The sequence below is a fragment of the Struthio camelus genome, chromosome 5, assembly GCF_040807025.1.
Source record: "Struthio camelus isolate bStrCam1 chromosome 5, bStrCam1.hap1, whole genome shotgun sequence".
Lineage (NCBI taxonomy): Eukaryota > Metazoa > Chordata > Aves > Struthioniformes > Struthionidae > Struthio > Struthio camelus.
Window position 1 is genome coordinate 75,761,058 of NC_090946.1, and position 12,948 is coordinate 75,774,005.

Sequence of the window (12,948 nt, forward strand, 5' to 3'; positions counted from 1 at the left end):
TGTATACTTTAAAAGGATGATTTGCTGAGAAGTTGGATCAAAGGAGATGTTAAAGGAGGAGATATTTCCCCAGAAACTTAAAAAAAGGAATAGCCAGTTTTACAGTCCTGATAAGGAGAAAGATGTTGACGAGAATGATAAACCTCCTGTGGCTTAGAAAGTAAGGAGGGAGAGTGCACAGACAGGCAGGAAAACCTGGCAGGCCCCACAGCCTCCCCATGCTGCCTTTCAGGCCGGAGCGGAGACCTGCCTGAGCCAGCAAGGGGAGGCTGAAAAACCAGGGAACAGTTACATGCCTAAGATTTATTTTGCCTTTGCAACCCAAGGTACATTAAGTCTATCCATAAACAGCCTATTTGGAAAATACTGTTGTATGTCAGGGCAAAAGCTTTTGCCTGCATAACACCCTAGAGGTTAAATTTCCCTCCAAGATCCACTTTCCCTACAAGAAACGTGGAGACTGGAGTGAGGAGCTTCCCAGGGGCAGCACAGGGGTGGTTTCCCCGGAGAAGGGTGGCAGCGAGCTGGCTTTGGCACAGCTGCCCAGTCTTGCAGACTGTGCTAAGAGCATGGCCGGAGAACCTGTGATAACTCTGTGTTTTCAGTCTTGAACTGTAACAGACCTGTAATCGAGTAGGGCATATACCCAGGCAGAATGTAGTTGGAGGATGTCTAGCTTTCACTGAGTTTAAATTTCTTAAAATAACAGATTTACATGATTGCAAAGAATATTTACAAAACAAGCCTTGTTTTTTTAACAAAGTAAAAGTTTCATTAGCTATGAGGAGTGCATGTGAAACCTTACATAAGAGAGCTAATGCATTCCTCAGTTCAGATTTATTCATGAAAACCTAACACTAATAGAAAACACTGGGATTGTTCAGGATTACTATGGCATTCAGACTAAATCTTGAGGTAAATACTTGACTCATGTTTTCTGCTCTGGGAGTATATTAAATACACAATAAAGCCTTTGCCTGAAAAAAAAGAGAGTCTTGTGTCTCACAATATCTCTTTCAGCCAATGCAGCAAGCTTATAGACCGTGAAAAGCTTCCCGTCTGACTCTGCGAGAAAGGCAGGGATTTAAACGCAGAGGGAAACTGAATTGTTCTGATCCATATTCTGCAGACAGCCCACGGAAACACAGAAAAGCAGGAGGAGTTTTCTGAAGAGATGGCAAATGTGATAGCTTCTTTCAAGGCAAATTATGTTCACCAGCAGTTCTAGTGTCCCACTAGTGTCCCACGTTCTTTTAGTAGTACAATGTGATTTTACTTCTTAGTACAGTTTCATGTCTTTTTTTTTTTTGCATTTGTATTTGCATTTACAGTTTGATGCATTCTTAAAGCTTTCTGAGTTTTGGGTTAGGTCCTAATAAAAGCCTCACACAGACAAAGCAAAGATTTGGATGCTGAAAGAGGACAAAAAGTGATCCTCCCAGCACCAGTTTTTTTCTGCTTGGAGCAGAGTAAAGTGAACTGCATGGAAATAGTAATACATATCAAACAGGCAATCGTGTTTACCTTTAAGTGCCTCATAATATTCTCTTCTAGTCTCAAATATCAGATCTAGAGACGAAAAAATTCACAGCATTGTCTCTTTTGGCAGAACAACATCAGTATTTCAGACTTACATATATGCTCATTTATTTATTTTCTGTTTTCAGAAAGAGCCAACAGGCACATCAATACCCATCTTAGAGTTTGTGTACAACAAATATATGCACAATAGTACTGCACTCTGACTAGCATGAATAAAGAGAACAGTAGAGCTGCTGCCATCTCATGTGTGTGTCAGGCCATGTCTTTCTGCTCCCCACAGCCTGCAGGCAATTTAGAGAGTATTACTGATCAAATGCCTTTCAGTCCCACCCCCTCTTTTCCATTAATGTTATCACTGAGCTTGCAAACTCGGAGCTCCCCTTTCTTCCACACATGAGCTGCGCACACAGATAACAGGATTCATTACCGTGACTTAGTAAATCTCTTCGATTCTCCAGTAGTGGTGACTAAGCAACGATGCTTCTGTTTCACTTATTTACCAACAGTGTCTTATTCTTGTTCCCACTGTGTGCCCATAAAGTACAAGCCAAGACATGAGAGACAGGACATCAATGAAATCAGAAAGGTTAATTTCCCAGCTCTGCATTCAGGGCTGTGTGGAAAAGGGAGGATGAGAGGCTCCCAAGATATGGGCCCCTTTAATCTATTGTTACTCATGGCTTGCAGTAGTTTATTATGGATCAATAATTTCTTATAGGTTATGTCTGTATTCGTGCTATGCTTGTCAGGTAACGCTTTACTCCAGGATTAGGTCAATTGCTTTGAATAGGCTCGTTTGTGATTTTTTAAAACAAGTTGAGAATTTCCTGCAAAAAGTTATGAGTATCCTGCGGAATTACAATATGAAATTTCTGGTCTGTTACGCAGGATGCCAGAGGAGGTCCTCAAAATAATGTTCAAAATCACCAAGAACTCATCTCAGTGAGGGTTTTTGGGGAACTGAATGTTACTTAGTGTAAATTGTTCAGAATCTTGCCCTGTGGAATGGAAACAAAGCAGAAAAACTTAACTGAGAAACTGGGGGGTGGGTTATAACAGCTTGGGATAAGAGGTTTATTTTTCTCCTGAGCTAAGTAGGAGTCTATTAGATTTCTCCTGGACATATTTTTTGGTGATGCACGCAGGAAGTGCGTTTAAAGGAAGGATCGGTACCATGGGGGATTTGGGAATCCAGGCATAACAGGAAAAGCTACTGCTGAAATTTAATCAGAGAATGTTTTCTCATGGGAATTCCAGCGTTTCTGCTTACAGTCAGCAAAGAGAACATAGCGCAAACCTGAGTGACTTCTGCCTAAGTGTTTCAAACATCTTATGAAAGCTTGCAAACGGATGACAAATCAGGGGCTGTTACGCATGTAAACAGTTGTCCTCAGGGTTATTTGTCTTATGTGAGATTTCCTTCTTGTCTGTAGTGCACATATGGTTAAGACCAGTATGTAAATCCCACAGCCTGACTTCCCAGGCTACCATGCTCCATGCTGGCCAGGGCAGTACCAGTACTTCTCGTTGAAAATGACGAGACAAAGTACTGCCTTACTCTCTGTTCCAAAAAAAAAAAAACCCATATGTATATACACCGTGGGCAGGTAGAATTTTACATAGCTTTGTGCATCAGCTGATCCTGTGCTGTTATTGCAGTCTGCTGTGGGGGTATCCAGCATATTCTCTGTGGCATGGATATTTTCCCTACATGTCTTCATTCCTCCTTTAGCTCAGCAGATGTAGTTATGTCAATGAACTTGCATAAATGCTCTGATTTACGTGACATATGGATTGGGACAATAAACCTCAGGCTTGGTGTGTGCGTACAGGTGTATTTACGCAACTGAATGGCAGGCTCTTAGGAGTAACTAATTTCCCATCTTGCCTTGTTAAGTCTCCCATTCTGAGGATGAAATTCATTTGCCTGAAGAAGTTCAGTCTTCACAGTGCCCTTCATTCATCTCTGTCCCTTATATGGTGGATGGCTTTGCCATATCCTCTTTCTTGCACCGTGAGCCCTTATGTCAGAGGTCAGTAGTGACTAGGTTTGCTGAATACCAAAGCGGGATGTATGTGTGGCACAGCTAGCCTGCAGTAATGGTGTGTTTGCTTGCAGGATCCCATGTTTTCTAGAAGATACATTTCCCAGCTGTGGCACAGTATGGTGTCTCCCACCCCTTCCTCTGCCCCTATTAAATAACCAGTGCGGACTGAAGAATCCTGCAAGGTCGATCTATATCATTTGGACATTTGTATACTCTCATGAGCTACTCCCACCAGGTCTGCAAACCTCCCTGATCTGTATGCTCACCTGCAATTGATGAATGTGCAAATGAGAAGACAATAGAGTTTGAGCACATAGCTGCAAAGACCTCGACTATGAAAATCAAGCCTCCAGTGTATGGGTTGTAACTTTGCATTTTGACGATTATGTGGCATTTAGATAAGAACACGCCACCAATTCTTTTAGCCTTTACAAAGGCTCAGGTTTAATCAATGATATGCTGAAAGGAGATATGCCTTTCATGCTGGCCCTTGCAATAAAGCTCTGCTGCTAGCACTGAGGTGAAGGGTCCTGAGGAAATGGAGCTGCTTGTAATCATTCTCCAGCTCCCCTCAACCCTCCTGAAGAGGCAGGACTTGCTGGGCTTTCATGCGCTGATCATGCGTTGTCCTGACCTGCCTCACCCAGCAGCCATTTGCTAGGGGTAAATTTGTTTTGTGTTCTCAAGCTGAATGGCTTTGGCAATTCCTTTCACAAATGTAGAAATCACCCTCGCAAAAATAACCAGTGGGCTCCAGCAGTGAGATATAGCTTTGAACCAGTACTCTCTTTTAGCTCTGCAAAGGCATTGAGTGATTGTATTTTAAAGCCTTGGCATACTGCGGATTAAAAAAATTGAGACAGGTGCTTCATGGGCTTTCCTCTCTCTCTGGGCTCTGGACAGCTGGACTTACAGTAAGTCATGCATTTGCTTGGACAGGTAGAAAAAAATGAGACACACTCATTCGTGTTTTTTAAATTCTGTGAAATAGATCTAAATGACATGTTATTGTTTACGTGGAAAATATAAAATAGGCAATGATCCAACATAAAAGTTGAATGGTGCTGTCCTTAGGACACTTTATTTAATACATTTGTGGGTTTCCTGTTTGTGTGTAATGTGCATTCCAGACTCCCCTTAGTATAATAACTCTTGTATTATGTCACAGAATGGTGGCCTAATAAGAGACCAAGCCTTTCTTTGGAATTCATACCTGCATATTCCTGCCTGATACCATTTTTCTGTACCACTAGATGGCTTTTCTACCCAATATTTTATATCACTTCTTCGAAGTCACTACAAGTACGACGAGTCTACTGTTGAGTGCAACTGTGAAACAAACTCTTTGAAAACAGAGAAAGAAGCTAAAACATAATTCAGCAGAGGAACTCTTAAACTTCCCATAGGTTTACAGTGAAATCTTCTGAGGTCTCTTCTCTATCCATCTGATTTTTTGTTTCAAGTTAGCTATAGCTAGCTAGCTATATTTCTGGATTTTGAGCATATGATGTCTGCTAGGATATATTTCTATATAGCCGTGAAATTTTGCAAACTTCCGTGTGTCTAATTTGATGATAGACGTTTTTGTGCTATGCCAGAGTAAACCTGTTAGTAACACAGAGAAACAGGATGCATACTTTTTAGTGAAATGCATTGCTCTCAGCAAGAGTAAACTGAGGTTTCTTGTTTCAGATATTTCACTCTGCTGCAGATATCTTCTTAACTACAGGTCTTTACTCATTTCTCGTATAAGCACAGAAAAATCTGACTGATGGTAATATCTTTTTTCCAGTAGCACTCAGAATGCCTCAGTTCATTTCCAAGAAGAAAAACCCTGAGGAGCTCACTGACTAATGATAAGTGAGTACAGAACAGTATGTGGGGGGAGGATGAGCTACAAATCCACAGATATGTTAAAAAAAAAAAAAAAGAAAAAAACATAGTTGTTTTTTTAAGTTTGGCCATGCCGAGTATTTTATTGGAAGCACAATACAGCTGTGTTGTCCAGAGAGAGACCTGACACCAGACAGATGTCAGAAGTTTGGCAGATGAGCTCAGGGTTTGAATTTCTCACTCACTTCATACATTTTTCGTTTTACATATTTGACTTTCATTTTCTGTTATAAAAATGGCCACGTATTCGTTGGAGAGAAAACCCAGAATGCTCTCCTGACAAGTACACTTCAGCGGTATGAGAATCCACATCAGCAGCTCTTGCAGGCAGAATGCAGTGACACACATGGGATTAACACGCAGATTTTACGAGGGCTAATCAGGCAACTAATTTTATGCGCATCAGGGAAGACCTCAGATGACGAGGAAAACCAGCTGCTCATGAGAAGGCCGGAAGGCCCCACTTCGGCAAATGGCAAGGAGAGCACTTTCTGGACTTGATTACTTATTTAAAAGTTGATTCCCACCTCTGGAATCAGCCAAGGACGCTGGACCCAGTCCAGTAAAGGCTGAGCACCGCAACACAGAGCTGCTGTAAACTGACGCAGCGCCAGAGGTGCCGCACGCCGATTTGCTCCCTTTCCATCCAGGGCTCTACCTTTAAGTATAGCAGCCAGGGTACTGATATAGCGGAATAAATAAAAAAGCAGTCAGTAGTAAGCGGTTTTTTTCATTAAACAAGTATCCTTTCAGCAGCCGTCATATAGAATAATTCTGCATAGTATAATCTCATCGAACGCAACTGAACGCTGCCTAAGCAGCCAACTGAAAGCCATGTCATTAGCCTGGTGCTGATTCAAAGTCAATATACTCTGCTCTCGAGGGGAATTTTTAGCTAAGGCTTGGCACTTAGCTAGTGCAGTCGCATGGCTTCTGGTTGGTGTGGAGCACAGACAAGAGCTTGTTGATGTATCTCAGGGTATGCCATGCAGACATACCCAGAACTACCTGAAATATAGCGTGGAGATGCATCTGTAGGCTGATCTTTAAGTTATAATAATTTTAACCAAAAACATCAACTGCTTTTATTTGTCATTCTTGAATCCTTTCATCACAATCTATGCCTTTGCTTTGCCTCAGTGGTTTAAAGCACCTGCACAAAGTGAACGTAAGAGCCTGCCCGTCCGCTCTGGCAGTATTGTGCTTTCAGTTAGTGCTGCAAGACGTGGCTTCACCAGGTGAAAGGCGCTGGTAAAGCCCAGGACAACCTCTGATCTTTTGGCTGTCCCTTAAGCTGTATTATCTCTGCAAACATGCCCTTCGCTTAATCTCTATACAATCTTTTCCCAGACAGGGTAATTAAAACCCAGTTCCATGTCTTTTCACTGGCTGCTTCCAGCTAAACGTTTCCCAGCTGCCCTCCTTGTGTCTACGTTCTGCAAATTTTGTCCAGGGTGACTTATTTTGTTTTAAATCAACCTTTGCCCTTCTCTGTCAGCTTTGCTGTTTATACAGATCTTTTTTTCAGGTGAAACACTGTCTTTTCCCCTCTCTGCCTTGTTGAGTTTTATTCATATGCCTGCAGAGTCCTTGCAGAAGCAAACTTTCAGCCAGTTCTGTGCAGTTATTAAACACTTTCCTCATAAATTTATACCATCTCTCCTTAACTCATTATGCCCACAAGCACAGGCAGAAAACTGCAGCGCATGAGTGACAAGGTGGGTTTTCCATGCTGGGCAATGCCCCCGACTTGCAACAGGCCTACGCGCACAGAGGGATTTCAGTCTGAAGGATGCCGAGTAGCTGTAGTCCCAAGCAGAGGAGGCATAACCCAACTGGGGCAGCCAAAGCCCAAAAGTGGGACCACTGTGGAGGCAGCTCCAAACTGCCCCCAGCCAGGGCCACCTCTGGCGGGTGCCTTGCCTGCCCTTCTCCAGCCCTCGGAGAAAGGCAGGATGAATGCTGTGGTTCTCAGCCCTGTAAATATTTGACACACAGTCTGTAGGGCCAGTGTTTCTGTTAGCAGGTATTACTCTTGAAACCCAATCTCTTGTAGTCTTCAGAATGACTCTCTACTTTGTTTTTATGCCTTCATGAAATACTCTTAGGCTAGATGCAGGACACACACACGCTCTGGTGTGATGGTTTTTACTGTTTGGTATAATTAAAAGACATGTATATGAGTTTGACATCAGTTTTCCAGCACAACAAACAAATGTTGTTATAGTCGTATAGTATATAGTATAGTCGTATAGTCGTATTCTCTGAACTTTTCTTTTGATTGCTACTAGATCATGTGGTGAAGAGCGTGAAAGCAACTCTTACAAAATATCAATACAAAGGACTGTGCTGGCAGTCTAAACCTCATATTTTAATTCTTGATGATAAGGAAACATATCAGTGGTTTTAATGTAATGTAATGGATGCAAACTGTCTGAAAGGCTGCATGGAAGTTGTTCACAAACGTAGCTGAGGGATTAATTAATAATAGCTTATCTGGCACTTTTCATCAGCTGATCTACAAAGGAAATCAATGTTCTTATTCCCCTGTTATCGGTACAGAAGCACAGAGAGAAGAAAGGACTTAATAGGGTTGACACCTCCTGCTAACAACATCATGGCTTTCAGAGGTGTTAATGACTTCTGGCTCTTGAGTTTATTTGGCCTTAGGAGGGCCCTGGAGGCCCATTAAGCAACTGTCAACCTTGACCTAAATAATTTCTTTACATTTCAATCTATTTATTGTTTTCACCTTTAGCACCTTTACAGAGAGCATTGCAACACTAAGAAGTTACATCTTAATTCGATTATCAAGAGTCCCATGGGCTTCCCAAAACTCAGTTCAAACATTTTATAACCTTGCCAAGATTTAGATGTGTTAAACTTTCAACACTGAATGCAATCCCCTGGACTTCAAAGGAGTGTGTGAATACAGTGCATAAAGATGAGTCCTTGCAGATTCAGAACATGGGTCAGTATCTTTGCTGGAAATTAAATATTTTATGGTGAAGTATTACAAAGAGGGTTGGTTTTTTTTTGGTAATTATGCATTTGGGAGCACAGTGCAGCTGCTTTAATTCAAAGATTGCTTTATACTGAAAACCTGCATGAACTGCCTTGTGCTTCAGGAAATAACACTTAAAATAAAAGGTGCCATTTTCTAAGTTTGTTTTGTTTAAAGCGTGACCCAGGTTCATGCATACATGTTTCCCCCATCACTGCATAAAAAGAATATTTGTATTAGAAACTGTTTGTGGCAGCTGAAACCAGAAGGCTAAAGATGGTTATATATCAACTTTTTAAACTTCACGTTGTAAAACATGTAATTCAAAATAGGTAAATCCAGCCAGACTTGTTCAAGACATGGCCCAGGATCAGTGATACAGATCGTAAAATTTACTGAGGCTTACAGAATCCGAGTTGTGGGTTTGTAGTTTACTCTCACTGCAGGTTGTCTCGCAAATATTTTGCACGCCCTAAAGGGACAAATACAACGGCTCCCTCAGCACCTTCGTATCTGTAGTGCCAGAGCCGCATGTGCACCAGTACGCTCTGCAGCCTCCTGCCCTCTCCGGGGGCTGAGACCCACACTCGTCCTTGTTCCACTGAAGTGAGTCTTTGGGGCAGGGGAAGAGTGGTTTTGTTGCACTAAGAAAGTATTCTTACTAAAGCTACACTTGAATCGGGGTTGTTAGTCACAGCTATACTGTGTCTGTCTTATTCTCTCCATTATTCTTTAGACATAACACAGAGCCTACATTAGTACAGACTCCAAAGCTTGCAGACTTGGAAATTTTTCCAAGACAGAAGGGTCGGCTTTATTTACATACTGGATAATATGCAGTGATTCAGTCTACAAAGTTTTATCATTTTACTAAGAATTTGTTTATGATTTGATTGAGTAAATGATACTGGATATTTATCATGTTCATCCAAGGACATACACTATGTCCTCAAGCAACTCTGTCACCCTGACTTTGTGACTCTAGTTTATTAATGAAATCCAAGTTCATGAGAATAAAGAGGAAGAATTCTGTCCGAGGGCTTAGGAGCTGCATCCGACAAAGAAATAACTGTTAAGGGAGCGATTCTGTTGAGGTTTGTTTGTTTTGCCTTTTTTTTTTTTTTTTTTTTAAGAATAAATCAAATTAAGCCCTTGTTGCTGCCATTGTCAGAAGGGCCTCTGCCAGCACTTCTTTTCAGCTGGCTCTTAAAAAGTGAGAAAAATATGGTGAAATATAGTAATATGGCCCTGGTGTAACCATCTGACTACCAGTTTGAGCAACCTACCAGTGCTGCTAAGATTAAAGAGTACCACACAAACAGTTGTACAGTATGTGGCAGGTTGCAGAAGCTCCGCCAGACACACTACATACGAACCCAAAAGGGAGAGTCCTCCTGTCTGCATACTTGGGTTAATTCTCCAAAAAAGGAGGGGAGAAAGCAGGCAGATCTAATGATAAGAAGGCGTGTAAAAAGAGGCATACATATACAGAGGTGTACAGCAGGCCAGCCATCAGGCAAAAACCACATTGCCAAAAGGAACATCTTCAGCCTACAAGAAATAAGGAGAAAAGAATGAAATTAGCCAGAAAAACAGCAAAATGTAAGATGACTTGAATGCAACAACTCCAGCCCCTTCATGAGTAGTGTTTTGTCTTCTTTTGTTGTCCACCTAAGCTGGACAACAGCTTTTCCAGAAATTTGTAGTTTCTAGCACAATGAAGGTACAAAACTAAATAATCCTTAAAATTGTCAAGCTCCTAACTGATAAGCCTATAAAGCCACTTCCTCCAGCCACATTTGCTTATAGGCATTTTTTTCTAAAATACAATGATCAAAAAAATACAAAGCCTCTCATCCCCTCCAAAATGAATAATTCTATCAAAATATGATTCCTTCAGTATAAATCATATTTTGCTTACTTTTCAGCAGCCACAGCAGATCATGAGGGTGGTATCACAAGAAGAACTGACAAATTAACCCAGAGCTCCCGCATCCTAAGGAGTTCATGCTCTACACAGGGTTGCATCACAGCTCTATGGGTCAAGTCTCACGTTCCCGGCCAACTTCTACCACTTAAATACCCTGACTCCAAATCTACAGCTGCTTAACTTTTGTTGCATGGTTAATCTGACTGAAGTCCAAGTGCAGGATTTCAGGGGCCTCCAATATAAGTATTGCACCTCCTGTCACTGCTACCCGTGCAAACATTGGCACTCTAATTCAGGGACGTGGGGAACTGCCAGGACAAACCAGTAGGCTGCAGGGATTTTTACGTACCTTTAGGGTCAGACAGCTGCACAGCATGAGATTTATAGCTTTCTTAATGTGGCCCAATGGAATCAGCTGAGTCCTGTTTCTGGTGCTGAAGTAAATATTCTAGAACCTATTCACCTTGACAAAATACTTACATTAAGAGTTTGGATGGTTGAGGACAAGCCATAAAAACCTCCTATGTATTTTAACTCCCCCATTCCTCAAATGTCTTTTAATTATGTAATGATATTTTAAGGGTTAATTCATATTTGAGGAAATCTCACAGGTGCCCGCATCATTCTGAGTACTTTCTGTGTAATGAAATAAAACCAGCAATGTTCTTGCTATTCTGAGACAGAGAGAGCTTGTGAAACTGCGAGTTACGTGCAAAGTACTTGTCATACAGGTTTTGCATAGCCCTGGGACACATGGCTTGCATTATCCGGGAAAGGGCGCAGCAGTAAGGCAAAAGAGCTCTTCTCAGTATCATGATGTACCTGGCTGAAATTTCACTGAGACCCTCCCCAGGCCTGGGAACACGAAACACCCTGAGGATGGAAGATTGAGGGAGGAGGCTCACTTGCATTTTCAGCAGATTGAAGGGAGAAGGCTCTTGGTGATGTGGATGTTCTTGGTTCACGCGCAGCAAACAGGACCGTAGTAAGAATAAATTAATATCGGCTATCACATTTTGAAAAGGACTTTGAACGTTTCAGGTCCTTTCCAGGAAAGAGGTCTAACCACTAGGCAGTTACATAAAAGATGAACATCCTACCCTGGAAAAAAAGTGAGCTCTGCCCAGTCATTTACAAGAATACTCATAACTGAATACCCTCAAAGTGGGCTAGATCCTTTATCGCACATAATTCAAAATGCATCCCTTGGAGCCTGGAGGCGTGGAATGTGGTTTCAGAGCCATTCTCGTATTTGGTTTGCTATCAGCTAACTCCAAATAGCTTCCTTATCAGCCTGTAGACTACTGTTGGACTGCCTGTCAACGTATCTACCTTTTCCACTGCATCGCTGAGGGAACCTAAGGGCTTAATTGTGGCCTCTAGATTCCAGTTTGAAGGTTAGGAGTTAAAATGGAAGTACTGTAGTGCCTGACTTGCTCACACGCATATTTTTTTTGGCTGTAGGTCAGATCTTTGTTATAAAAGGGATGATCTCATTTGTAATAACTGCTGTGGTGACAAACAGTGCTCCTGAAACCCCCCCAAAATCATAATTAGTATGAAATATGAACATATTCCCCATACTGTGGCTTCTTTTCCACCTCTGAATGTGAAATGAACAAATGCTGTCAGTAAGAACCCTAGGGAAGCTTTCACTCCTACTGTAATGATGAATACACCTTGACAAACCCTTGAACATGAATCAGCTCCATTTCATAATCTTGGGAATTTGGTACTAGGGATTTCCCCTCTCCCCCCCCCCCAAAAAAAAAAGCCCAGAACTAATTAAAGCATGTATCTATGCATGGTAAGGCACATTCCCACCTGCTGTGTATTTTATACTTTCCATCCTAATTCTCTTATACCAAATCTCTCTTCCCTAGAAACTTACTTTACATGCCTTGCCTGTTCTCCTCTGCCCCGAGTCTGATGACGGGATTTGAACATGCTACCTTTCTCTTCCCTTCATGTCCTAGGATGCCACTTGGTGAACTCTCCTGCTCCTGCTGTTCAGGTTGATTCCCAAGATTTCCTTTCCAGTAGTGTAGGGTGCATCCCTCTGATGAGGGCGAGTCATTAGAAGAAGTCTAGCCTTTTGAAAAGGCATTTTTTTCCCCATGAAGTAGTAGTAACTCCCCAGGATCTGGTTATGTGGTCTCTGATGGGAGTCCTGCAGGGCCCTGTGGAGGGGCTTGTTCTCACCCTTGGACGGGGGGTCCATCAGTGAGTGGGTTCTGCCACTGGGGAACCTGCAGTTGGGATCCCAGCTGCTTTGCGCATGTTCCCATAAGAAGCTTCCCGCTGCCAGAGTTCGCAGCAGTTGTTTGCCCCTGCAGCACAGTTGGTTACGGACACAGATGCGACTCTCACCCTTTTACACAAAATTCCATCAAATATGCAGTACTTGCAGTTGATGCAAGCAAGCATGAGAAATCCTGTCCTTTCTTAACGAGGGCAAATGTCTTTAAAGGGTCTGCTTAAATTACAGTGATAAAAAGGCTGCAATTACTGTATAACTACATAAGCTTCGT

At 42.1% G+C, this 12,948-nt stretch overlaps 1 long non-coding RNA gene across 2 annotated transcripts in view; it reads right to left on the minus strand.

Annotated features, from left to right (window-relative positions):
- Positions 1 to 7,617: 7,617 nt before the first annotated feature.
- Positions 7,618 to 12,948, minus strand: part of LOC104141413 (uncharacterized) — a 42,082-nt gene continuing 36,751 nt past the window's right edge. For both annotated transcript variants that reach the window (XR_011141692.1, XR_011141694.1), the window contains one exon: positions 7,618 to 10,038. This is a non-coding gene — a long non-coding RNA (uncharacterized lncRNA). The remainder of the gene's footprint in view (positions 10,039 to 12,948) is intronic.